At 43.6% G+C, this 25,684-nt stretch overlaps 1 long non-coding RNA gene across 1 annotated transcript; it reads right to left on the reverse strand.

Moving 5' to 3' along the window:
- Positions 1-585: 585 nt before the first annotated feature.
- On the reverse strand, positions 586-25,202 carry LOC123343731. The gene is made up of 3 exons (XR_006572334.1): positions 25,036-25,202; positions 19,418-19,601; positions 586-2,318 (listed from the first exon to the last, which is right to left on the reverse strand). It is a non-coding gene; the product is annotated as an uncharacterized LOC123343731 (long non-coding RNA).
- Positions 25,203-25,684: the final 482 nt, after the last annotated feature.

Genomic DNA, 25,684 nt, shown 5'->3' on the forward strand with positions numbered 1-25,684 from the left:
TGCTTTCAAGGCTCTCTCAACAACCTGAACAGCTAGAGGCTTTCATTGAAAAGAGTGAGCTTTTTGATTCTGGAGAACAAGCCAGCTCCTCTCTCAGGTGGCTTCTTGATGGCACAACCTGTATCAGCTCAATGCACGCCCTAGTTGCAAGACCAGAGTCCTTTATATGACCAACCTTCTCCAGTGGAGCTGGCAATTCTCAACAGTTGACAAGAATGGAGGAAAAATCACTTTTGTAGTGCTAATGAGTTTGAGAATAGCCCACTTTCACCTTAATTGAATTGGCTCGTTAGCACTGACCCCCCACTTGGTAAGGCAGTTCCCGTCTTTTCATATGCTGGGTATTTATATCCTACTATATTTTCCACTCCATGCATCTGATGAAGTGGGTTTTAGCCCACGAAAGCTTATGCCCAAATAAATTTGCTAGTCTCTAAGGTGCCACAAGGACTCCTCGTTGTTTTTGCTGATACAGACTAACACGACTACCACTCTGTAACGTTACTATGCACATTTATTCTCAATTAACAACAACAGGGAGGGAGAACAGCCATTTCCACTACAAAGTTTTTTCTACTATACCGGTTTCATATGGAAGATATTCTGTGAAGCAGCTAACACAGTAGGTGCTATTGCTTCCATCTGAGCTGAGACAGAACAGCAACATGTAAGTATTTAATTAAGCGTCAGAGCTCATGTTTGAAGAGTTTCCTCAAGAGCATGTGCAAGGTGTTTAGCAAGCTAATCTTTCCAGCCTGCAGCTATGTTGCCAAGACCATTGTGTACTTGTGTCAAATTAACACTTGCTAATACATTTGCCCCAAAGAATTAATGTGCATTTGAAGTATTTAAAGGTGAAAAAAAAATTAAGTGAACTATGGCCCAAACACCCTGCAATGAGATGTAACAAGCAAGTTAGCTATGCGTGAAAACAAGTTTGCTGTTCACCCTTGAGTAGACTGAAAATCCAGTTTGTTTTGTAATCTGCTGTTCCTAAAAATCAGATATTTCAGTGAGTTAATAAATGGCCAGTATCTTTTTATTTAAAAATCTGAAAGCGCATTTAGTATTTATGAAATCGAGGTACTAACAACACTGGCTTGAGCCAGATATTGTGTACGCTTCTCCATGCATGCGTTCCAAATCACACCAATTCAAGCTTGCAAAAAAAACTCTTCCCCTAAACCTCTCTGGAGCAGAGATTGACAGTTTACCTGATTATCTGATGGTCTTACAATAAGCACAAATAAGGACCAGTATGAGACCAAACACACTGATTTTCACTTGTGAGTTGAAACAGGATTTGAATGCCTATCTCCAAAGCCAAAAGGCCAGTTCATGAAAACATCATGATCTCTACCTCTCTGATCATATCTAGCTCCATGAAATGTATCCACTGGCAATATTAAAGTGTGTGATCTACTACCCTTGCCTGATCAGACTACAGAACTCCCCTCCATAGAATCATTTCACTGGTTTTCCCAGGCCCATCTTAAACTTCTCAACCTTCATGTCAGATGATCATCTTCTTTCATCTGCCTTGTAATGCCAGAATCAATAGCTCCTCCATACCATGAAACAACTTTCCAGTCCAGTGTGCCAGGGCTTTGTCATTCAAATTACCCCTCAAGGGCCACAAACAGGAATAAAAATGGGCTCCCTGCACTAACGGTATACAAACTGGGAGGAGGGGGGAATATGCAATGTTTCCCAGTGCATCTTGTCCAATCAGTGTTTTAGACTGTAAGCTCCTGAGAGCATCTTTGGGAGCATCTTATACAGTGATGAGCACATTGGCAGATAAAGGGGCATGTTTTCAACTGGGCTATAACCCATCCTCCAGTTTCCAGGGTGCAATTTTGTGCCTATAAATACATGTATTCATTTTTGCAACCATAATGAATTGTGGGTGCAAATTTAGTAGACATCTCCAACTACTTGATTTTAGGTTACAAACAAGTAGATCTCTAACTAGTAACAATTTGCAGTACTGAGAAAGGGGGACAGGTACAGAATGACTTATTACGTTGTCTTCAAAAGAGTTAATTCATTTCTAACCCTAAGCTTTTCTTTCGATATCAGGAGTGCTGGTGAATAAGTTATCCACTGAATACAGACTTTTTTCTGTTTGCAAACTGATCCTGCTTTCTGTGATCATATTTTTATCTGTAACTGCTTGCCAAATAGTTTGGATGAACAATTTTCAGCTGTGTGTTTGAATGTTGCTCGCTTTGATTAGTCCCCATTCTCGATGTGTAGTTTGTGACTGGTCTCCTCAATCACAGAGTTTTGTTTCTTCTCCCTTTTTGGATATCAAGCTGTTTAAACAGGAAAGTAAAGAATAATGAGCAGTAAATGGCAACAACGGGATACTCGTTCGCATGTAAATATGGGGATTCTCCTGGAAAGCAGTCATTCCTTAAAAACTCATGAGAACAAAAACCTGAAGAGTGCATAGACATAGACATAGACACACACACACACACACGATGATCAAATCAAACAGCTGTTCAGAATGGGAATGAATGTATGTAAATACTGTTAAACTATTTGACCAAGTGTAGAAGTGAAACCTTTCCTTTTAAAATGTCAGCTTCTGGTTTCAATACGAACATTTTGAAGGCAGCATCAAATACCCAAATACTCTTTGGGGTCCAAGCTTCCCAGATACATTCTCTCAAAATCTCTGATACTACTACTAGGAAAAGGACCTTGATGCCATTTTGAACTGGAGTCAAAACTAGATATAGGACTATGCAAGAATGAGTGTAACACTACTTAATATTTTCTCAAAAAATAGCAGCGATACTACCTATCCCCACCATCTCATACCCAGTGCATGCATTGGGCTGTGACTTCCTAACAAGTCAATATACATGCTAATATTTTCCCCTGCACAACGACGAGTCACTCCAAGGATATTTAGCCCCCTGAAGAATCTTAAAGGATGATGACAACAAGAACAAAATCAATATTTTACAGGAAACCAAAAATCAAGATTGAATGCCCAGCGCCTGAAGCCTTAATCTTTGAATCTCATGTAGCAGGATGAGATTAATATAAACACATTCACCTGTCCAAATTGGAAATCTGTCAAATTTCAAACACAGGAAACAAGCCTTTATACTTAACAAAAAAAAAAACCAGGGCAGCAAAGCAGGATGTCAACATTACTACTGTGGTTATATGTGAACTGAGGACAATGTTGTTACATGCTATCAAATTACAAATACAACCAAACACAACACAATCTCAAAATGTCTTTGTACAAGATTTGACAAGAAGCATAGCTGTTTTCATCAGTAAAGTTAGTTGTGTCTAGGGAACTTTGGTAGAATATTAGAAGTTTGTCCTCAGACATGAAGTTAAGTAGTCAACTTGTTTGCATTAGTTAATACATATGTTACTTTATACTCTCTGGGATTTCACTTAACATAGTTGACCTGCAAATGCCGAACAGCAGCTTTGCTAAAATTATGAGCGCTTTCTGGAGTTTGGATACCTGTGAAAAACAGTTTCATTCATTTCTGTAGCACAAAAACATAGTTACTCAGATATTTGAAGCTTCCAGTTTAAGAAACTTCACCATTTAATTTGTATTTCTAAAGTTTAGCACAGCCTTGCTCCAAGGAATTTTTTTTCCAGTTGTTTAGAATGGCTGGTACAGAGGTTGTGTGTGCAGTTTAATTTAAAAGATATTGGTCTGCTGAAGTCACCTGTAAACACCACAAGGATAAAATATTTTCTTTAATTAAACAAAATAAGTTATTTTCCTCACCTTGCACCAAGGACCGTTAGAGACAGGGCTGCTTTCAAAAGTACCCACTCCTCTTTTTTCTTCCATGTCTTCTTAGTTGAAAAGCTTTGATTTCCACTGAAAACACTTCAAATAACCCTCTGCACAAAACCGAACCATGCCATCCAGACTATGGTGTTCCAGTCTGGGAAAGCATTTCAGTAAGTAGCACACAAGCTTTTTATGTTCACTTGGTCTAATCCAAGATTTCAGATCCGGTTTTCACAGGTTCACTAAGGGGCACAGAAGCCCGACCTTTTCTTTCTCAGGACTTGACAGCTCCTGTTGTCAGGTATTTATCTCCCTCAACCTTGATCTGCAAGTAAGATGTTTCTCAAAACAAATGGAAAATGCCTTTTATCAGATTATTGCTCCTCTGGTACTATCACAGCACTGACACTGAACCTCTGATCACTTCAAGAAAAACTTGACAACTCAGTGCTAATTCAATACTGTAGCCACACCCCTCTGCTCAGCCTCTAAGAGCTAGTCTAGATCATAAAATCAGAAGCAAGGTCACCCAGCAACCGATCATTTCACGTCACTGAAGATAATAAAGTCAACTTACATTCAACTTATTGCCTGGGTTGGTAAATATTTTTGTTAGATTAAAGTAACTTGGGGGGGGGAAGAGAGTGGGAAACGACCCTCTATTCTTATCTGTGATCAATTTATAAAAAATTAGCCTGCCCAACAGCACTGAGCCCTCACAATAGAGTGACCGGATAAGCAAGTGTGAAAAATCAGGATGAGGGTGGGAGGCAATTGGCACCTATATAAGAAAAAACCCCAAATATTGGGACTGTCCCTATAAAATTAGGACATCTAGTCACCCTACCTCACAATCTCAGGCAAAAAAAAAAAAATCCAATATTCACCTTCTGGCAATAAGGTGATGCCCAGACTCCAGAAACACTAAGGTCCCAATCCTGCAAGAGTTATGCACATGCTTAATTTTACTCAAGTGAGTAATGGGACTGTGCACTGGAGCAAGTTTATGCACATGCAAAAGTGTTTGCAGGATCAGACCTAAGAAAGACAATCCCTCTTTAACCCACTCCCCTCCACAAAAGCCTGGATATATAGAAGGGGCTTTGCAGCACAATCTGATAGTCAACAGATTTGGACTCTGTCAAAAGGTGGTGGAATAAGTGAACTTTCATAAGCAAGATATTTATTTCTTTATATGGAGGAAAGACAGCCTTGTTGTCAAAGGACACTGTCAACTTGAAATGTCACATTTCGGTGTGAAAATGTTGTACCTGCTGTTAAGTAACAGCCAACACAACTAACTGAAAGCAGTTCGCAAAAGACTGAATGGAGAAACAGTCTGTTTATTTGTGCATTTGGCAGCACATTGTGAATAGTCAGGGCCCTAAAATTTCAGAGGTGACTAGTGATATTGGATGCCTAACAAGAGACACCTAAAGAGGGGAGTGATTTTCAGAGGTTGTCTGCACCACGCTTTCTGAAAATCAGGTCTCTTTTTGAGTGTCTCAGGTTGGGCACCCAAAACTGAAGGCATTCAAGATCACTTGTCACTTTTGAAAATTAAGGCCATTGTTTCCTCTGTGTAATTAGTTGCTTTTATCAATTTGTCTCTCACTGAACAGATCCTTATAAACATTTACAGGGAAGCAATAAAATCCTTACATAGGGTTGTTGTTCTTTTTAATTGCCAGAACATACTATTGATATAGTGCTTGCTCAAAACATGGAGTATTAAAAAAAACAGTTAATTTCAAAATAGTCACATTGAGAGTGTCCCTTTAAAGCACAGGAGTAAGAGTCAGGAGATCCAGGTTTAATTCCTCCTGCCTGTGCCATGCAGGCTCTCTGAAGCCAAGAGAGCTTAGGTGCCTTGCCCAAGATCTCACGATAGATTAGATGTTCTTACTTTCATTAACCAAGTTTGTTTTCATGAGCAATTTCAATTTCCTGGCAGTTTCGTTTCATTTTAAACCATTCTTTAGGGTTTTAAGGTTAAACTTTACAAGATGATTGGTTGCTGAAAGTGTCAATCTGGATTATGAAAGAGACACTTGTAAATCACTTTAATGAAGCAGTCTTAATACTGCAAATGGTGTTTACTTAACAGTAGGATGTAATTTTTAAAATTAGTTATGCATGTGTTTCAAAGAAATGCAGTCAAACTCTTCAAATAATTAACGAAATCCAGGAAGAAAAAAACGAAGTGTAAGGTTACAAGAAGAAAAAAAAATCCATAGAGGAAGCAAATCTAAGGATTATGAGGTGATCTTGGGAGAAAGGAACTCCTGAATTCTAGCACTGTCTTTGCCGCTGACTCTGTGTGACTTTGGGTAGATAATTTAACTTCTCTGTACCTTTGGTTTCCCCATCCGTACAATGGGGCTAGTGGTGCTCAGTTATCTCACCAGGGTGAAGCAAGGCTTAGTTAACTGCACAACACTTTGAAGATGTTAATTGCTTCTCATCAAACCTGCTGCCTCTGTCCCCGGGCAGGCAGGCTACTCAGCCCATCGCCCTACACAAATTCAAGGTGAGCGTGCACCATCTCAGCTAGTCATGTGCACACAATGTGTTGGAACCTGGGTTCTGTGCTCTGTACCATTCATAAGGAACACAGGATTTGACAACTTAGTTAAGATGAATGATCCATCTGACCTGGTGTCCTGCCTCCTGGAGCCAGCTATATGCCTGAAGCTTCAGAGTATCACTGTACCTCAGAGGCAGGCAACCAACCAACCAAAATACCATGATAAACTTGCAGATGAGACGAGGAGTGGGCTCCGGCAGCCGCTGGGCTGCAGAAGTCCCCTCACTGCACCGCGCTGGCTGCTTTGGAGGTGAAGGAAGCAGAGACCTTGTAACTTCCCACAAACAGCGTTCCACCTTAGCAACAGCTGGGACTCCCCTGACTGCTTTACCCCTGGGCACTCCTTTAATCATTTCTGCTCCCAGATGTCATCAGAGCTGCATTCACAGCCCTTGCCTACAAAGCAGGGTTACAGGGAAAACGGAGTCAGTATGTGGGAGTTTTCCATATCTGAAAAAGGGAGGGAGAGGGAGGACAGCAATAGCCAGCCTTTCAATCCAGCTACAGTATCTGACTCAACCTCCTGCAGTAGGCCAGCTACACAGTCTGAAGGGTGGTACCTTCTGAATGACTGAGTTCCTCTTTCTAGGTTCTTACATTGCTCCTACCAGCCTATTTGAGCAGCTCTCATTAGCTTCACCCAGTGAGCACTTGTTCAAGCTATGGGACAATGTAAGTGGAGGTGCCGATCAATTTCCAATATCCTCTTGTGATGCGTGGCCAGAAAGAGTTAAACATCCTGCAAAATAAATGACTGAAATTCAACCCTTAAAGACATGTGGGGAGATAATGTTTGTGTTTTTGTGTATTTACATATATATGGGTAGTGGTCAAAAATGTAATCAACAGTCCCTGTCTATGCTGTATTCTGATAAATTCAGAGATGAAAAGAACATCCTAGCATTTAAATTAATTGTAAACATGGGATCTTTCTGTATTCATCTCTCTTTGAAATGTATAGCAAATCGTCAGTGAATGGTGGAGGAACAGGCAATTGTCTTATGTTAATTCATATAGCTGAGTATCAGTGATCGGCCCACTCCAAAGACGCCCTCATTACTTATTGTTCCCTGAGGAACTCCAACTTGTCAAAGACGACCTGAAATTGTATAAAAAATCCTTGGGTCCTGATCCTGTTTTATCTCAGATCTGCTTGAGCTTTCATGGAGGGGAAGCCTAAGCCACAAGGACTGAGATCCCAGTTCTGACTGGACAGCCCTGAAATATAAACATTGGACTCTAACCTATGGAATATTTCTGAAAGAACTCTTTGCAACTACAAAGCTCACCATCTCTGCTGTGTATCTGAACCTCAAGAATTGAACTCATGTCTGTATGTATATTGATCTTTTAACCATACTCTCTCTCTTCCTTTTTAATAAATTTTAGTTTAGTTAATAAGAATTGGCCGCAGTGTGTATTTGGGTAAGATCTGGAATATTGATTAACCTGGGAGATAAAAGTTTCTACCAATCTCAAAGGTTTGGACACATTCTTTTATATGATGAAATAAGATTTTCAAAAATCTTCATCATATTTGACTTGGGTACCTGGATGGAGGCCTGAGGCTGGGTTACTTCAAGGGAACTGTGTTGCTGGCAACCAGTGAGGTAATAAAGAAACTGTTTTATGCTGGCTTGGTAAATATAAGTATTGAAAATATCCACCAGCTTTGGGGATTATCTGCCCCATTCTTTGCAGTTCACCCTAACTGAATGACCTCAGCTCGCCCCCACTGGGACTCCAGTCACACCTCTTCATAATCTTAATTACCTAGTTAAGTTCAGTTTGTCTCTTGCTTTCAGGAAAAAAGGAGAGAATTAAAGGGAAGCAAGAATGGGAAAAATGTGCTAACTCTACTGAAAATTCTCCTCTATTTGATCATCCTTCCATCCCAACCTGATGTAGAACAACCGGGGTGTAGTGTGAACTGCAGACAGACCAGCACTGGCACTCAAATAGTTTTAGCTATCAGCCATGTGCATGGGTCTTCATTTTTGCATTTTCCAGTTAGTCACCAGCGGACAAATCTTTTGGAGGAATAAATCGTCACAGGCTCTCTCTCCACTGCAGAGTTAACGCGAATTACTTGCATTTGTGTTACTCCTCCCGCGTTAGCCTAGTTCCATGGAAAGCAGCCACACTGTGAAACCACCCTTGAGCTGCTGTGCTTATGTGAGCTCTGCACTCACTTGTGTATTGGTGGAAGATTTCTGCGGGGTACCTTCCATGGTTCTTTACCCTGCAGTAACCAAAGCAGCACTGTGAATTCTTTCCCTGTGAATTGCGTTAGAATTTCATCAGTCCTTTCTGGGCACATAAGGGGAATTGTGGGAAGGCATTGGAGGACTATTGGCACTCAAGTGACCCTAGCCTGCCTCCACACTACAGAGTGGTCATATTAGCAGCTGACTAGTTGCGTTCACTTGAGTTTTAGCCTATGTGCCCTCTCAGGCCAGCTAACTGAAGTTAATAGCATGACTGTAGTGGAATTAAGGGTTTGTGAGGGTGGACAGGACTCAAGTTAGGAGCAACACTTGAGTTACAACTCAAGTTGACTTTGCATTGAAGACGAGTCCCCAGTGGCCCAAGAAAGAGCTATCCACTAGCCTAACCCACAGGTAGTACCTTAGCCACTTCTCTCACTGCCCCTCAATCCCCCTTCTGAGACATTGTCAGATTCTGTAGGTCTCCCTGCAGACTACGTGGGGATTGGCAAGTCTGGAATTAGACTGGCTCAAGTGCTGAAGCCTTTTGTTTCACTACCGACACTAATACTGCAAGTTAGTTCTTGTTATCTCCACAGCTACTCTTGACCTTTCAGGAAAAGAGAGGGCCCTTTGTTTAATTCAACCATATCGCTGTATTTCAGGTTGGCAACAAGCAGGGACATGGAGCTACAATTTTGGAGGCACTGTTCTCTTTTGTAAGTGGCCCAGTCACACAGGTTATACAGGAAAGAAAAGCAGAGGCACGGAGCATGGAAAGTATGACCTCTGCCACAAGTTCAGTTGATATTAAGGGTTGGGTAGAGTATGTGGCAGTGGAAGCTAAATCAAAAGGTCAACTTTACAGCCACATGGTTATTGACCTATGCAGGAGCGTCAACAAAACCAGTGTGAATGACTGTGATGGCCGCCATCTTGGCCAACACACCAGAGATTGAAGCGGTGACTTCTACAGCTAAAAGCATGAGCTGCCACAGCTTGAAATGAAGAGCCAAGACTCGGAAGCTGGGCTGTAAAAGATTCACATCCTCTACGGATCAGGCTCAGACAGGAACTTGTAACACACATTCGCGAGTGTGGGTTACGGGAACATACCCACTTCTTTCTTCCCCACTTAACAATAGTGTTTTACCTCCCGAAATAAAAGTCAAGCACAATATATACAAGTGTATCTATTTTAAGAAAAATAACATGCAGTTGCAACGGAGCACAGCAGCTTGTCACAGAGGACCTCATCTTCATAGTCACAGCACACAATGCTACATAAAGCATTTAAGCAATTAAAAGTGTTCTACGAGAGCGAAATACTTGATACTATCATCAGCACCCTCATCAGCTGACCCAGCAGTAGTGTTAACAGTAGGAGTTGAGCAAATAATTGGTAATGAACAAGTTTCACCTCTGGGATCAGCCAGCCAGCCAACAGTTTAGAACACACGTAAATTAGTTATTCTCAATTATTGTATGAAGTTATGATTGGATGACCCCCACTTTCCATTCCCAGACTAGGTGATATAAGTCTTACAGTCAGATTGCTGCTGCAGATGCTCATAGAAATTGTATTTTAAATTCACCTTCCTCAAATATTTGCACATCCAGTCACTTTTGGGGAGGATTTACACTTGTGAAATTTGCATGCTGAAGCCAATTGAACTGAATATTCATCAAAACATTTTAGCATGAGTCCCCAGCCCCCGAGCTCTAGCTCAGATGCTTGAGAGAGGATGGTGTTAATTCAGCCCGTTTTGGCCAGACAGATCAGCCTGATGCAGAGCCTGCAAAGAGGGGTTGGGTCGGGAGTGAAAAAAGAGGACATCTCCACAAAATTATTATAAATAATATATTTAAATGATGATAATACCTTATAAATTAGTCCTTGTCCAGACATTCATACTTGCTGTTTACTGCAATTCACTCCTTTGGCATATTCTCTCTGTTTTCTTCCACTCCTTATAAAGCGCTAGGTGGCTGTGGGGTGGGAGGGGTGGAGGAAGGTCTTCCCTCTTGATCACAAATTCCCTACCGCATTCATTCATTCTAAAAACAAAGGAGGCAGCCAGCCAGCCTGACATTCCAAATTGCTTTGTTTCTGTTGTTGTGTTTATTTGGTTTCTCTTTAAAGGTCATTTGCAGTGCAAGATTCTCACTTGATGAATCAGTCTGCAAACTTTTCAGCTTTTCTGCTGTGCAAGAAAATTAATTAGATTTGGCTTCGTTATTTGGTTCATGGTAATGTTTTGATATTTGAACGGCACCTTTACACTGAGTGCAGGGAACAAAAGGGTAATTATAAGGATGACACAATTAATGGGTGTATTGGCCATAAAGACGCCTGGTTATTTTTAACAGAATAATTATGTACAGCATCCTGGACCATTTCAGTGTTTCTTAGAAAACTAAGCCTATCCATTCGTGGCACTGGGTCGGTCTGCCTTAATAATGTCCAATTGTGAAATGTATTGCTTGTAACACTGGGTGGCAGAGGCCAAAAATAAGCTGCAGGTGAATTCCCTGTTTCACACATGAGAATATCATCAGGTTTATCACATAGTAGGGGAAAGTGAATAACTGCCTGCTTAGGAAAGTGTACTGTACTACCTAACAGGCAGCACTAGCAGGTAAATGGACTGGATTTTCCCTCTCTGACCTCTTTGGAAGAGCTCTTTGATTTTGCTACATAATCCAGTGGGTGCTCCCTATAGGTTAAAAGATCTGAGAGCTATCACTCGCTACGACATTGATTTTTTGTTTGATCTAGGGAAAGTCACTTCCCTGGGAATACAGATGGACAACTTTGCAAAGAGCTTTGAGATCTACCTATGAAGAGTTTCATCATTACCCTGGAGCACTGATCTCAAAACAACTGCTTAGTGTTCATGGAATAAGCCCCATAGCACTCCCGAGAGACAGGGAAGGATCAATAGTACATTTTATAAACAGAGACAAGAGGTTAAGTAACTTGCCCAATGCCATGCAGCAAATTTGAACTGGGAGTGGGAATAGACCCCAGGTTCCCAAATTGCTAATCCCATGCACTAAGCACCAGACTGCTGTGATGCAAGGAGACAGGTAAGGAAGGGGACAGAGCTCTCCTGTTGTTATTAAAGAAAGTGGAATTAAAACCAAGTTGGGCTGATTCATTTCACGTCTTGTTACTGTGTAAGATACTGATGCAATGAGCCACATAATGGGGTTGAATTGCATTTTATTCTTTCTAACTGATGCATGAAACCAGTCTGCTCAGTTGCCAAACCCTCACCTTCTACCTTGCTCACACTCAGGGTATGGCTACACTTACAAATCTGCAGCGCTGGTAGTTGCAGCGCTGGTCGTCCAGCTGTGCAGGGCCAGCGCTGGTGTGTGGCCACACTCACAGCTACCAGCGCTGGTGTGTGGCCACATTTGCAGCACTGTTGGGAGCAGTGCATTATGGGCAGCTATCCCAGCGTTCAAGTGGCAGCAACGTGCTTTTCAAAAGAGGGGGGTGGGGTGGGGCGTAGTGTGACAGGGAGCGGGCGAGAGAGAGTGGATTTTTGGAGCCAACACTGTGTGTTACCTTCCTGCCTTGAAAAATCAGAACATGTTCCCGATCCCTTACCCTTAACTCTTAACTGCAAACAGCCTGCAGCCAACGGACTCCCTCTCTCCCCTCTGCCCCGTTTCTGTCAAGCAAACACTCACTCCCTGCCTGCCTCATTATCTCATTTGATTGTTCACAGATTGATCACAGCAAACAGGAGCTGTGTTTGTAGATAAGCAGCTCCGGGATCAACGGAGCTACGGAGCTCCAAGTTCACAACAAAACAAAGAGAGGCTGCATAACAAAACAAAGAGTAATTTATAAAAGCATTCTGGGATATCTGCTAATACCCTGGAGGCCAATAACAGCGCTGGTGTGTGGCCACATTTGATGACCAGCGCTGCAGCACCAGCGCTGCAATCTTTATTCCCCATGCTGAGCCAGGTGTACGGCCAGCGCTGCAGCCAGGGAGTTGCAACGCTGGATGTGCCCTGCAGGTGTGGACACTTACTAATTGCAGCGCTGGAAAGCCTCCACCAGCGCTGCAACTCGCAAGTGTAGCCATACCCTCAGATGTGCTGCACAAGCTACAGAAATCTGTCTGAAGCGCCATACATCTGACTTGGTCCATCAATGGCTATTAGCCAGGATGGACGGTGATAGAGGCTAGGGACACCGTTTGCCAGAAGCTGGGAATGGGCGACGGGATGGATCATTTGATGATTACCTGTTCTGTTCATTCCCTTTGGGGTACCTGGCATTGTCCACTGTCAGAAGACAGGATACTGGGCTAGACGGACCTTTGGTCTGACCCAGTGTGGCTGTTCTTATGACTTTGCACAGGGCCCAGAAAAGTCTAGGAGTAGGTCTCTCTGTATTAAAACTACTGAAATGTCTCCTGAGGAAGAAATCCACAAACAGAAGGTGAGAACTAGAGCTGGTTGGGAACTTTTCAACTAAAGTTTGTTTTTTAATTTTGGGGTTTTTTGCGGGGTGGGGGTTGAAGTGTCAGGAAATGTCGAGTGGTAGAAAACTCAGCTTCCGGTAGAAATGTATCCGTTCTGACAAAACTTTCGTTGGGGAGGATTCCCAGGTTCAGGATGAAATTCCTGGTCAAAATCTGAAAGACAAATCCACCCCAGGACAGCCAGTAGCCCAGGGGTCAGAGTACTCTCCTGGCATGTGGGAAGGCCAGTTTCGAGTCCCTGATCCAAATCAGGGACTTGAACCAGGATTTCCTACATCTCAGACGAGTGCCCTAGCTACTGGGCTATTGGCTATTCCGGGCATCTTGTGCTCTCTCCCCCCAGTTTGAAAGGCCTTGGGTTCATTCTGCTTTGGAACAGAAATAAATGTTCTTTTCTGTGAAACAGAATTCTTGTTTGCCAGCCTGCCCTAGGGATGAATAGACGATTGCAAAAACTATCTGCCATTAACAACCTTAGCCCAACAGAAGTGATCCGACCTCGTATAGCAGCCATGTGATCCCCTCCTCTCCCTCCAGTATGATGTTTAGCAGTCATAGAATTCTTCCATAAACATTGGTAGGAACGTAGGAATTGCCATAGAGGGTCAGACCCATGGCCCAGCTAGTTCAGCGTCCTGTTTCCAGCAATAGGCAGTACCAGATGCTTCAGAGGAAGGCACAGAAAACCTTGCATTATGCAGATGTGGGAGAATCTGTTCCCCACATTAGATCCTATCCTTATCACTTTATTTAGAGATTAATGTAAACCCTGAAGCATGAGGTTTAATCTAGGTTCCGAAATGTGCTGGCATACAGTATTAGAACTCTGGGCATGCTTGCTACCCATATCGATATCCAATCCCTCTTTTGAATCTTGTGAACATCTTTGCCTCAGAGACACCCTATGGCAATGAGTTCCACAGTTTAATTATGGATTACGTTAAAAAAAATCTATTTCCTTGTACTGATTTTGGATTTGCCACCTTTTAATTAAAAGCCAATAAAAAAGGAAACACTTTTGCCAAACACCACATAATTAAACTGTGCAACATACTTCCTCAGCATGAACTCCATACTTCACTATGGGCAGGCAAAGACACTAGGCTCCCACTTTGAAAATTTGGCAACATTTCAATTGAATACTAGAAATCTATTTTCAATTGTGCAGAAATGCAGGAAGGACTTGTTATAATTTATTAGAGGACTAGTTTAGGAGCCAGGGGCTTTATTTTTGGCTTTGTCACAGACTTCCTGGGGGACCACGGGCAAGTCACATTACTCTCTGGGTGTCATTTTTTCCCCATCTGTAGAACAGGGATGACAATGCTTCCCCACCTCACTGTGGATGCCAGTACTGAATATCAGATCCAAATTCTCTTTTTCTGGAGGACTGAGGCAGTCTTTGAAGGGCCTGCCATGTGCTATAAATCTGCAGATTGAGACCTTAGTCCCAGCTGCTTCTACCTCTTGCTGCAGTGACACATTCCAGATCCTCCAAGATTGCCAAAATCCTCCAGAAAAACAAAACAAAAACCAATCAGCATGGAAGGACACCCCCTTGTGGCAAGGCACAGGACTGGCCATCAGGAGACTGATTCCATTCCCAGCTCTGCCCCAAGCTTCCTGTGTTACCTTGGGCAAATCAGCGTCTCTTTGGGGGTACAGTTCCCATTCTGTAGATTGGGAATGGTAATATTCACCTCACGGGGCATTGGAAAGCACTTGCAGAGCCTCAGCTGGAAGGGGCTCTAGAAGTGCAGAGAGGGATTTGATTTCTAATCTAAAAAAAAAACCAAGCAGAAAAACCTCCTGCATTTTGCTGAAGCTGTCATTATCCATGCCAAAGGAGCAGAGAAGGGGGCAAACGATTCTTTTATTTTGCTTTGCGTTTGACTTTTCAAATTCTTTCCAGTGATGAATTTCTAAACAGCTTCTTTTTAGACAGGCAGTCACGTCACTGGATTTAACCCCAATCTTACAATCCGCCACCATAATCAGCAAGACTTCACAAGACTAGGTTTCCATTAAAATGATTTGGGGTTGGTACAGTGCCCTGATGGGAACTGTGCACTATCACGAGGGTGACCTTACTCTGTACAGGGGTTTCAAAGTATGTCTGCACTGCAATCAGCGGTGTGATTGCAGCATACATAGACAGACCCAAGCTACCTTTGATCTAACTAGCTTGAATAACAATAGCAAGGAATCTGCAGCAGCACAGGCTGTACAACCCCACCAGGGTACATAGTCGAGTGGCTAGCCTGTGTGTCGCATACGCTGCTGCAGCTTCACGCCTATTGCTACTCAAGCTAACTAGATCAGAGCTAGCTCGGGGAAGAACATTGAGCTTCAAGGCTGAGAGGGAAGAAATTGCTTCAAGCTTCCCCAATGCCGTGCAGTGCTGGCTGGTCAACGACATTAACAGCACTCCAGACCAAGGAGAAAGCTCCTGCAACACACGGTAGTAGAAGAAGAGCAAGATCAGCCCACTAGATAGACACATGCATGAGATTTGGACCCCTGGCCTTTAATTCCAGGTCCTGATCAGATTCCCCATTTATCTAAGAGGCCCTCACCTTTTGGGAGCAAGCTGTTACCGTAAGTACACACATGTATCAGAACAGGTTAGTCTACATCCAGCTATAACTTTAATGCCATTAGTCAACACTAACCAAGATTTGATTTTTTTCTCCCCCCTCCCAAGATAAGCTGCAGCAGGAACACACTGTCTCCTGATACCTAATGTAAACCTGTTCGTTGATTATAAAAGTGTTGCAAGCTGAACTCAAGGGATAAATATTAAGCTCCAGCAGAAATCACTATGTCTGTAGGGTTTAAGTATTTGCTGTGCGACCAGCCTTGATTTCTAAAGCATTTAGTTGGCTTTGGCATTCATGAATTTCTTCTTGTTTAGAAAAGAAATCTGATTTTGTGCTGTACCATACTTGTCTTTGGGTAAAAAGGCACAGCGCAGCAACTGGAATATGCTGATATTTGTAAATAGCACAGTGCAATTAGCTATTTAGCTTTACAATGAAAATATGGTGTATAATTTTGAAAATTGACAGATAATCATTGTATTCCAGGCTACCTGGCCCTTCATGCCCAGTGTCAATTTACCATATTTTCAGGGGAGAAAGGATGGTTTTGTGGTTTAAGGCATAAGGCTGGGACCCAGACAATCTGGATTCTTTTCCTGGCGGTGGCACAGACTTCCTGGGTGAACTTGGGCAAGTCTCTTAACTAAGTGCCTTTAAAAATCTGCCCCTTAGCCTTTTGTGCCTCAATTTCCCTTTTTGTAAAATGATAATATTTTCCCATCATTCTGAAGCGCTTTGATCTCCTCTGATGAATCGTGCTTTATAAACAGGTTTGGAAGGAAGGCACTGGAAGCATGATGACATTTTGGGCCTTCAGAAAAGTCACTCTGCAACAGGCGTGTGTGTAGTGCTGATGTGTCGTTTTAACAGGCTGTAGTCTGCAGAAAAATGCCAGGTCTTGCAACTGAGACCCTCACTCTCATCTTTGCTCAAATTGGAGGGACAATAGCTATCTTTCACTGTCCTTTTAAGGTATGCCCAGTAGGTCAGGAACCATATAAACCAAACCCTGGGCAGTTAGATACCCAATGCCTGATAAGCAAGTCATCTGGCGCAAGGCCAGCCTACCACACGGACAAAGAAGAGTCCACTGCAGCAGTGAACGGCAGATCAGTGGAGGGAGGAGACAAGCTCATGCAAATGAACCCCCAGCACAACTCCTGAACCTTAGGACTGCCTAGGCCCCTCTCCTGAGCCACAAAGTTTGCAATGGTTATAACAGCACTAGGAGTGAAGTAATCCCCTCCCCCAAAGGATCACCAGCCTCCAAACTACAGCTGGGATTTTCAAAGGCACCTCAGGGTGTTCTCCAACCTCCTTTTTTCTTTTCTTTTCTTTTTTTGTTTTGTTTTAAAGTCAGATCCTAGTCAAACTCCCCCTGCTGGGCAGTCACTAGCGGCTGTGTTTAGATCCAAACCCTGGATCCTGCAATCTTCTAAGCCCACTGAGTCTGAGTAGTGTCCAGGCACTGTCCCAGTTTCTGGCCTCCCAGGCCCACTCCCGAGATGCAGACTCTCTGTCTGGTACCATTTCTAGGGAATGGGGCTCTGGGGCTCAGGACCAGTTCTGAACCCAGTGGTTGAACAGAGCTCCCTGCAGAGATACTCCGGTTTAGGGATATCTACACCAAAACACACTTTACTCACAGACAAACCACAAGAGAGTTACAGATCCATGCAAAAATAACTGCATGCAAAAACCCTGCCTCAGCTTTCAATTTGGGATTTGATCAGTGTCTTTTCAGGGTCCCAGGAGCCTCCTCTCTTCCTTCCTCCCTCCCTCCTACCCCATCTGGTCTCATTGCTTTGGTAGGAGGGCTAGCTACTAAGAGCAGGTCTTATTCTTTTATATCTTCCAGTCACCTATGTAGCCTCAAAGTCTCCCTCCCACCCCCGCACATCAGGTGACCTATTGTGTGGTTACCACCCACCTGGAATCCAGGCTGGAAAAACTGATTTCTTGCAGCTTTGGCTGCACTCTTTAGCCAGGGTAGGCTCTAGGCACCAGCAAAGCAAGCAGGTGCTTGGGGCAGCCCATTTGCAGGGGCAGCAGCTGGCAGGGATACAGCCTGGGAGCTGAGAACCAGCAGGGGGCCCTGGGAGCTGTAGTTCCTTGGTTAGCTCCCTGCCTATAGAGCCAGCCCTGGAGCAGGGAAAGAACTACATTTACCAGCATTCCCTTGGCCACTATCAACAGGAAAGGGAGTGGGAGGGAGTATGGTAGCTGAAACCTCATGCTGCAGCTTGCTGTGAATGGAGAGCTCACTGCTGGAGTGGGGTGGCACTGTGAATGGGGAACACGTGTGCCCAAGGAGTAGAAGGCTTTGGCCCAGATATCCCCTTCAGAAGACATCCCCAGACTGGATTAGGGATACTGGTGTGACCTCACCTTGCAGCCCCCAGAGAAGGAATTGGGTGGACTAAATGGACAGTGCCCCTCTCTATCTGAAGCCTAGCAAGGGAGGTATGTGGATCCCACTAGAGTTTAAAATGAAAAGTAAGGGAGGGGAGGCTCTACTGGACCTGGGCAGCTTTAAATACAGTACCAGGCACGTAGGAGGATTTCTACTTCTGAGCCATGGAAGTAGAAATTGTCTTTTCCTTTCCAAATTTAGCTAATATTCAGAAAGGGAATCTAGCACCTGCCTTCCAGATTTGAACACCTCAAAATTCAGGAGTGCTCAAGATCAGTTTGGGCAGCTGTTACTTTATTTCTCCCAAATCAAATATACTGATCCACTGTAACTTGCTGTAGAAAAAGTAGATAAAATTGAGCAAGAAATGCTTCCCAGTGGTTTTTAGGACTAGAATTGCTATTTTCAACAGCCATTGCCTTTTTTTTTAAGTTTTATTTGTTTGAAAGGAAGACAGTGATATTGCATTGGCAAATTCCCCATAGAAAGAAAGGGTGGAACAAAAGAATAATAAAGGCACCTCAACTTTTCCTCATTTATGGAGGACAGTCTTATAATATGCATCCAGATATCCTCCAATCACACAAGCTGAAAATTGTTCCACTTTACTGCAGTTCTGTAACCATATGGGAGCCAATCCTGTCTGTGTTCTGTGCACATCCAAAATTCCTGCTGAATGACCCGCCCTGGGAGCAAGTTACCAGTGACCCAGGGCTGGGGTAGAAGGAGGGTGCAGGGGCGGGGGGAAGATCCCAGGGCTGGGGCGGCAGGGGGTGTGTGGGTGAGGGGGCACTGGTGGGAGGGAAGGGGGGACCCCAGAGCTGGGGCAGCATGGGGTGTGTGGGGGGGAGAGCCCAGGGCTAGGGTGGCAGCAGGGTGCAGGTGGGGGAGAGCCCAGGGCTGGGGAGGGGGCAGCCAAAAATTTTTTTGCTTAGGGCGGCAAAAAACCTAGAGCCGGCCCTGTCTTTAGCATACCCATTGTACTGCCAAGGCAAAGTCTTTCAATAGTAACAACCGCTCATTGGTCAACACTGGTTGTTCTGTGTTAACAACCCTTGGAATTTCAGTCCCAGATGGGGGTAAAAAAGGGGAAGGCACAGGTTCGTGTTACAAGCAAATGGTTGCTCACAAAAAACATCCATATGTATCTGTATCAAACTCCATATACTGTCACAGAGTCTAAGCTGGACTTTTCAGATTAGTCACCTTGATGTTCCACCCTGGTCTACTCTTGTGGCAAGGGTCTGGGGAAAGAGCAGGGCAGGAGATGACAAGGTGTTTGTTCTGCAAAGTGTCTGCCTCCTCTTGAACTCACCTTTTTTGGGTCTGAGGAGAAGAGTTGCAGGTCACATGGCCTCTCTCTCGCCCTCTCTGGCCAACTCGCCCTCGCTTCCTGTAGGTTTGAGATGGAACTGCCAATGGGTTACCTCTTCCTGATGGTTTGGTCCGAAGAGAGGTCTCTCTCTCCCCCTCCATTTTTTGAGTATATCGGAGAGTACCTTAAGAAAAATTTCAGACAGAGGAACAACTGCATCACATGACATTCTGGCATATCTAAATCAGAGTTTTAGAATTCTCCATCATTCACTCTTTCAGTTCTACCGATTAAAAGAAGAACATTGAGCCGTGACCAGAAGTGTGCTTTGGAGAACAAATAAAGAGAACAGGCTTCCTCCCCGGAATATTTTGCAAACTATCTTGCAGAATTCAGTTAGAGTTATGCAACTGAGCATGTGCTGGTAGGGAGTGTAGTATTTGGTCTTTGAGGCCGGCATATACACCCTCATATAGCATGGTACAACAGTCACCATTGAAAAGTCAAACATCCCCTTTCAGCTCTAAGTGATAAGCTAGCCGTATCTGCATGAATTACTTTTATTCCAAGTTTGTTTCTATTTTACAAATCATTAGAACTTTTAAAAAAAGGATGGGGGAAGGGAGTCCACATTTGCTAACAGTTACTAGAGGGGGATCTGAGATCCTGCAGTTATTTCCTGACCAGGGGATGGGGAAAGTCTGTGATAGATTAATGCTTATCACCAAGTAGTATCTAGTCAAATATTGACATTTTAAGTGACAATAGATGGTGCTTTTAATGTGATATTAAGGATTTGTTATTGATTGTTAGCTTAAAAGAACATCAGGCATTGAAGGTCTGTCACAGCATTGACAGACATTTGTTAATGAGATTTCTGCTTGTTGAACAAAGTACAAAATAACTAAAGCCTCCCCTCCCCCATCTTCACTATGAAATCAGCTGTGTCCAGAGACCTGATTACAAGACCCCAGCTCCTTCTAAAATAGCTCAGTATTGCACCATAGGCAGGACCAAACCCTGCTCCTGATACATTTATAAAAGCCCATCAGCTGAGATGGTTAATTTTTTAAGCACCTTGCTGAATCAGGGCCATAATGCAGACTGGCACAAAAAGGAGGGATCTTGTTTAGTCTACATTTGCTTTTGAAAACTGCACCAGTTGATGTTCCATCAAACTGAGCTTTCAGTTGGCAAAACAAATAAGTTGTGAATCATGGGGAATTTCAACTCCAAGGGGATTTACACTGCGTTCTGCCCTAATTAACTGGAATTTCTTCTCTCTCCCTCTTATATCCTACATTTCCTCTACACTCTTGGTCATTGTCAATTGCTTTTGTAGTTCTGCGAGTAAGAATTGCATTTTCCTTAACTGAAACATAGACCCTTGAAATGTGATGTGATGGGGTGGGGTGGAAACAGCTCCGTAAATCCTTCACTCGTAGTCTCAGTCATAATATAGCTATATTGCATGTCAAGATTAATTTCTTGTAAACACGAAGGTAGGAATGAATCCTGTGGAGGGTTTTGAAAGAGAAGAGGGTAGTGGCCTGATAAATCAGGTTGTTGGCCATGTGTATAAAGCTAAAGGCCTAGGGGACAAATTCTTTGCTGACTTACACCCCAAGCCAGTGTGGTGTTCACGAGGTACATGTCAAAGCTGAATTTGGCCCTATATGGGTAGATCACTATAGCATCCTACATGAAGCTTAAATTACAGGACACCTCTGCCTGACTACAGCGTAGTGCACCACAGCAGTGATTTTCAGCGCCCATCTGAAGAAATATGCCTTTTAGAGCCGGCATAAAAAGGCTCCCACCTCTTCTCCAGCAGTCAAGGATGTCTCTTACTCACCACACCTGAAGTGTAGTGACCCAGACAAGGGGAGACCACCATGGGGGGCCGATGTTCCAACTGACATTTGGACATTTTCATTTAATCAGATTAAAATGTCAAAGGAGCAAGACAAAAACAAAATCAGGGCAGATATTTTTGGAGAAAGTTAATGGTATCACCACAGCGCCCTCTAGTGTTGCTGTCACTGTGCATTTGTCAGCATTCCCATTATAAAACCTTTCTCTGCCCTACCCCAGCTTCATCCACTTTAGAGGTCAAGAGCCCCACCTGTCTCCAGCTTGTGTCTCTACATTAGTTTCTGAGGCTGTGTACGGACCGATGTGCGAATATCCAGACCTCGGTAGGCCATGATCCCATTGGACATAAGCCAAAAGTTGGGTTAGGTCCAGGGCCAGTGCAACCATTTAGGCGACCTAGGCGGTCGCCGAGGATGCTGGCATTTGGGGGATGCTATTTTCTTCGTCAGCGACCGTGGCGGCCAGATCTTCGGCCGCCCCGGTCGCCGCCAGCATTTAGGCGGAGGGCGCTGGGGCAGGGGAGCACGGGGAGGGCCGCCTGCAGCAAGTAAGGGGGGGGATGGGCATGCAGAGGAACACCCCGCCCCAGCTCACCCCTGCTCCGCCTCCTCCCCGAGCATGCCGTGGCCGCTTCACTTCTCCCGCCTCCCAGGCTTGCGGCACCTAAGCTTCAAAGAAGAGCTAACACCAATATTAATAAAAAAGGGAGTATATACACCTCTCTTCCCTGCAGTAACTGAACTAGTTCCCAAAGGCACTAGGGATGGGTAATAACTCTGTACCAGGAGATTCCAAACCTACCATGAGCAGATAGCTCCAAGTGTGGTGTAGGCAGCTATGCAAGTGAAGGGAGTTGGCATTCTGCATCTGCACCTTTAAATATCGAGGCATTTCCCTGCTGCTGCGGGCCAGCTATCGTTCAGAGGTTCAGTTCAGAGGCAGAACATTACAGAGCAAGTCATTTGTACTCTCATGCACAGAAACCACTTGGTTTCTTGCCATCTGAAATAGCCTGAAAAATATGTTTTTTGTGCATGGGTATGGGAGGAAAGAATATACACAATGAGATGTAGGTTATAGTTGTGCTCTCAAAGTGGTGGGCTCAAGAAGAAACATTATGGGCTTGATTCTCCACTGCTTTGTGCCTTCTGATTCGATAGCATTTAACATCCAGCAAGGTGGAGGACCATGCAAATCATGGCCTATAACTTGACCTTAAACTTTTGCTGCAGTGCCTGTTTGTTTCCCCCAAAGTTTGCCTGAACTACCCAATCACTTATTGAGAAGTTGTTTGGGAATTTCTCTTAAACAACAAACCTTACTTTCTATTATTTATCGTCATTTTACAGAATAACGTTAGGTTCGCCCATATAGAATAATGCAGGTTACACTTCTAAATTGCATCCCAGCACTTTACCAATTACCACATACAACCATTACAACCCATAGCTAGAAATCCTCTTAAGTCTTTTTGCTTTGTTTAAAGCAAAGAACTCACAGCCTAAGTCTAAATCCTGGGCTCCCTGGAACAGTGTACAATGCCATGGTTTAGCTTTTTCAGTGCATTTCTTTTCTAAGATGGATGGCAGCTACTTGCACTGTTCCAAATTCCCTTCTGGATTCCTAGAAGGCTTCTCATTGTTGCCTTAGTCCTTGAAAAACCCTAGACCATGTTTGACTCACATGTCCTAACTGTATTCAAAGCCACAAGCCAAAGCTTCCCAAAGCTTTAACTCTAAAGCTCCTTAACTGGAAACGAACACATTTTCTTCCTTCCTTCAGGCAGTGCCATAACCCAATCTCAAGCCCTTTGCCAAATTGTTATACAGAGTTTATTCACTTTCTGAGTTTAATTAACAGCAAACTGTCACTCATCTCTGACTTAACTGACATAATTGATACAACTAACCCCAATACCATCAGAATCTTATTTTGTTACCGATTCTCCTCAGAAATATTGAGTCATTCAGCTGAAACTGTAACCAGGGTCTGATTATCTGATTCATACCCCTCATAGCATATTTTACTCAACAGTAAATGCCAGAGGTGAGTGCCCGCCACTAAAAATGCCGAAAATGCTCAATTCACCCGAAGCAATCCCCGTGGGTTATAGGGACATTCTGGGGCACTGTGAATTCTGAAATAACTCGGACACTAGGACTAGACTTTAAAAGGTAGCTAGGCATCTAAAGATGCAGGAAGGTGACTAGTGGGATTTTCAAAGGCACCTCTGTGCCTAACTCCCATTGACAATCCCGCTAGGCACCTAAATCCCTCTTAAAGAGACACTAACCTGTACATTGAGTTTCATTTGACAATTGGAAGTGGACTGGCAACCTGTCCAGAGCACAAGTGTAAGGTGCTTGCTCAAGGAGGGAGCCGTGCTTTCTGCACTGTCTGAAGCTACCATGGGGCCTTCAAAGTTAGCCCCAGGGCATGCAATCCTCTGCCCTTCCTTCTTTATCTCTGAGGTTGCAGGTGGCTAATTGTAAGTAAGGACTACATCTGAAAAGAAAAGCAACCACTTGGCCAACTAGAGATGGCTTTTTAGCCACTGCTGCTATCCAGGAATCTGAAGGAATAGAAGGGAGTTTAATAAAATCTTGAGATTATGAACCACTTAGCTAACAGACAGGCAGGTCCCCACAACAGAAAGCAGCCATGATTCCTGCAAGTTCCTCCAACTGCGTCTCCTCACCAGAAAGAATTACCTTAATCCTAAACAGCTTCCATCCATCTCGCTATCACTGCTAGATATTGAGACAGCAGGGAAACAGTTTACCTGTTATACAGTGGGTACTTACTTCACCAGACTGAGCTGGTTCTACTGTGGCAACGGGATTTGTCACACTGATGAGTTACTGGTATTTTCACTAAGAGGTCAGTTTGAAAATGATGTCATCCAGCCACATATCCAACATTATTAACCAATAAGCCACAGACCACTTTATAATGAATGGGTCCAGTAAATACACATCATTAGTTTCATAAAGGCTTTTCCTGTCCATCAGATTGAGTCCTAGTCATTTTCTGTCACAGACAAAGCAGGAAAAGATTGTCCCAAATGAAGATACTTTTGAGAAGTAATGAGTGCAACAGAACCGGGGTTCTGCTAGAAATGGGTTAGCAGAATATACCAGGTTCTTTCTATAAACACACTGAAAGATTCTCATCTGCTCCAAAAGATTCTACTGGCCTGGGAGAGACTAGGACAGACAATGCAATACAGTGATGCTCTCTCTCAATGTAGAGAAATGTCTTGTGCACCCCACTGGGTCACTCCTCACCAGCACAGTGTAAAACAAGAGAGGAATTTATTTCCATAACGGGCCCAGTTTTCAACTTGGGCACCTAGGTTAGGATGGCTGGGTTCACATGTGTGCACTTAGCTACTCAAGTATCCATTGTAAGCACCTAGACAGCATTTTGGAGTTTGGGGACTAAATAGTAACCATGCCCAAAGACATAAAATTGAGGAACAATATCTAAACCAAACAGGAAAAACATACCCACAAGGGCACCTAAATCAAAAGGCAAACTTCCTCTACTACTGCTCAGCCTAAAACTATCTGTAAGAGAGAATGCATTATCTACCTTCTGCTAATACACCAGCACACTGAGCATACGCCAGACAATCCAGCCTTTTCAACTGTTACCCATTCGTCATAACTGTATTACATTAGTGCCTAGAGATCCCCTCTCAAACATGTAGTAAGTGAGGATCTCTGCCCTGAAGAGATTACCTTCGCTCCATGTGCTCTCTTTGGTGGAGATTAAGGTGTTTTTACACCTTTGGGGTGTATACCACCAGTATTATCCAAGTGTGAAGAATATCCAACTTCTTTAAGCACCAGCACAAATACAACAAGCTTCCTACAGCCAAAGTCTAAGGGAAAGGGTTAAAGTGAAGCTTGCTTCAGACAAGTTCCAGAGTAAAAGTAGGAGAAAAACACTGACTCTGGATTAATTGATTCTCTGCAGCTGAGCTGGCTGGCTCAGCCCAGCCCACCCCTGCTATGCTATAAATCCCTGTACTTGGGGCAGGTAACTATGATCCTTCCTTTAACCAGAGTAAGTGGATTAGTTTCTTCCTTAACACCCCTCATACAGTTTAATTTGGGGGAGAAAAGTGGAGAACGTGTGTTACGCAATGCATTAAAAGCCAAATAGTAAAGTAGAAGATAAAAGCACAAAACTAGTCTGTGTTGAAACTCTTCCATCTAATTAACTTCCCATCCCATGTTCCTTAATACTGTTGCTCTTCCTTCTGACATCACTGTCCAGTTTTGACACCTATGTTGCCCCTCTGTTGAGCAGTAGCAGTAGCCTTGCACGTCAGCTTCCCAATGGAGGACAAATCAATTATATGGAATCTGGGGATAATCAAAGTGA

Source organism: Mauremys mutica, chromosome 11 (genome assembly GCF_020497125.1).
Source record: "Mauremys mutica isolate MM-2020 ecotype Southern chromosome 11, ASM2049712v1, whole genome shotgun sequence".
NCBI lineage: Eukaryota > Metazoa > Chordata > Testudines > Geoemydidae > Mauremys > Mauremys mutica.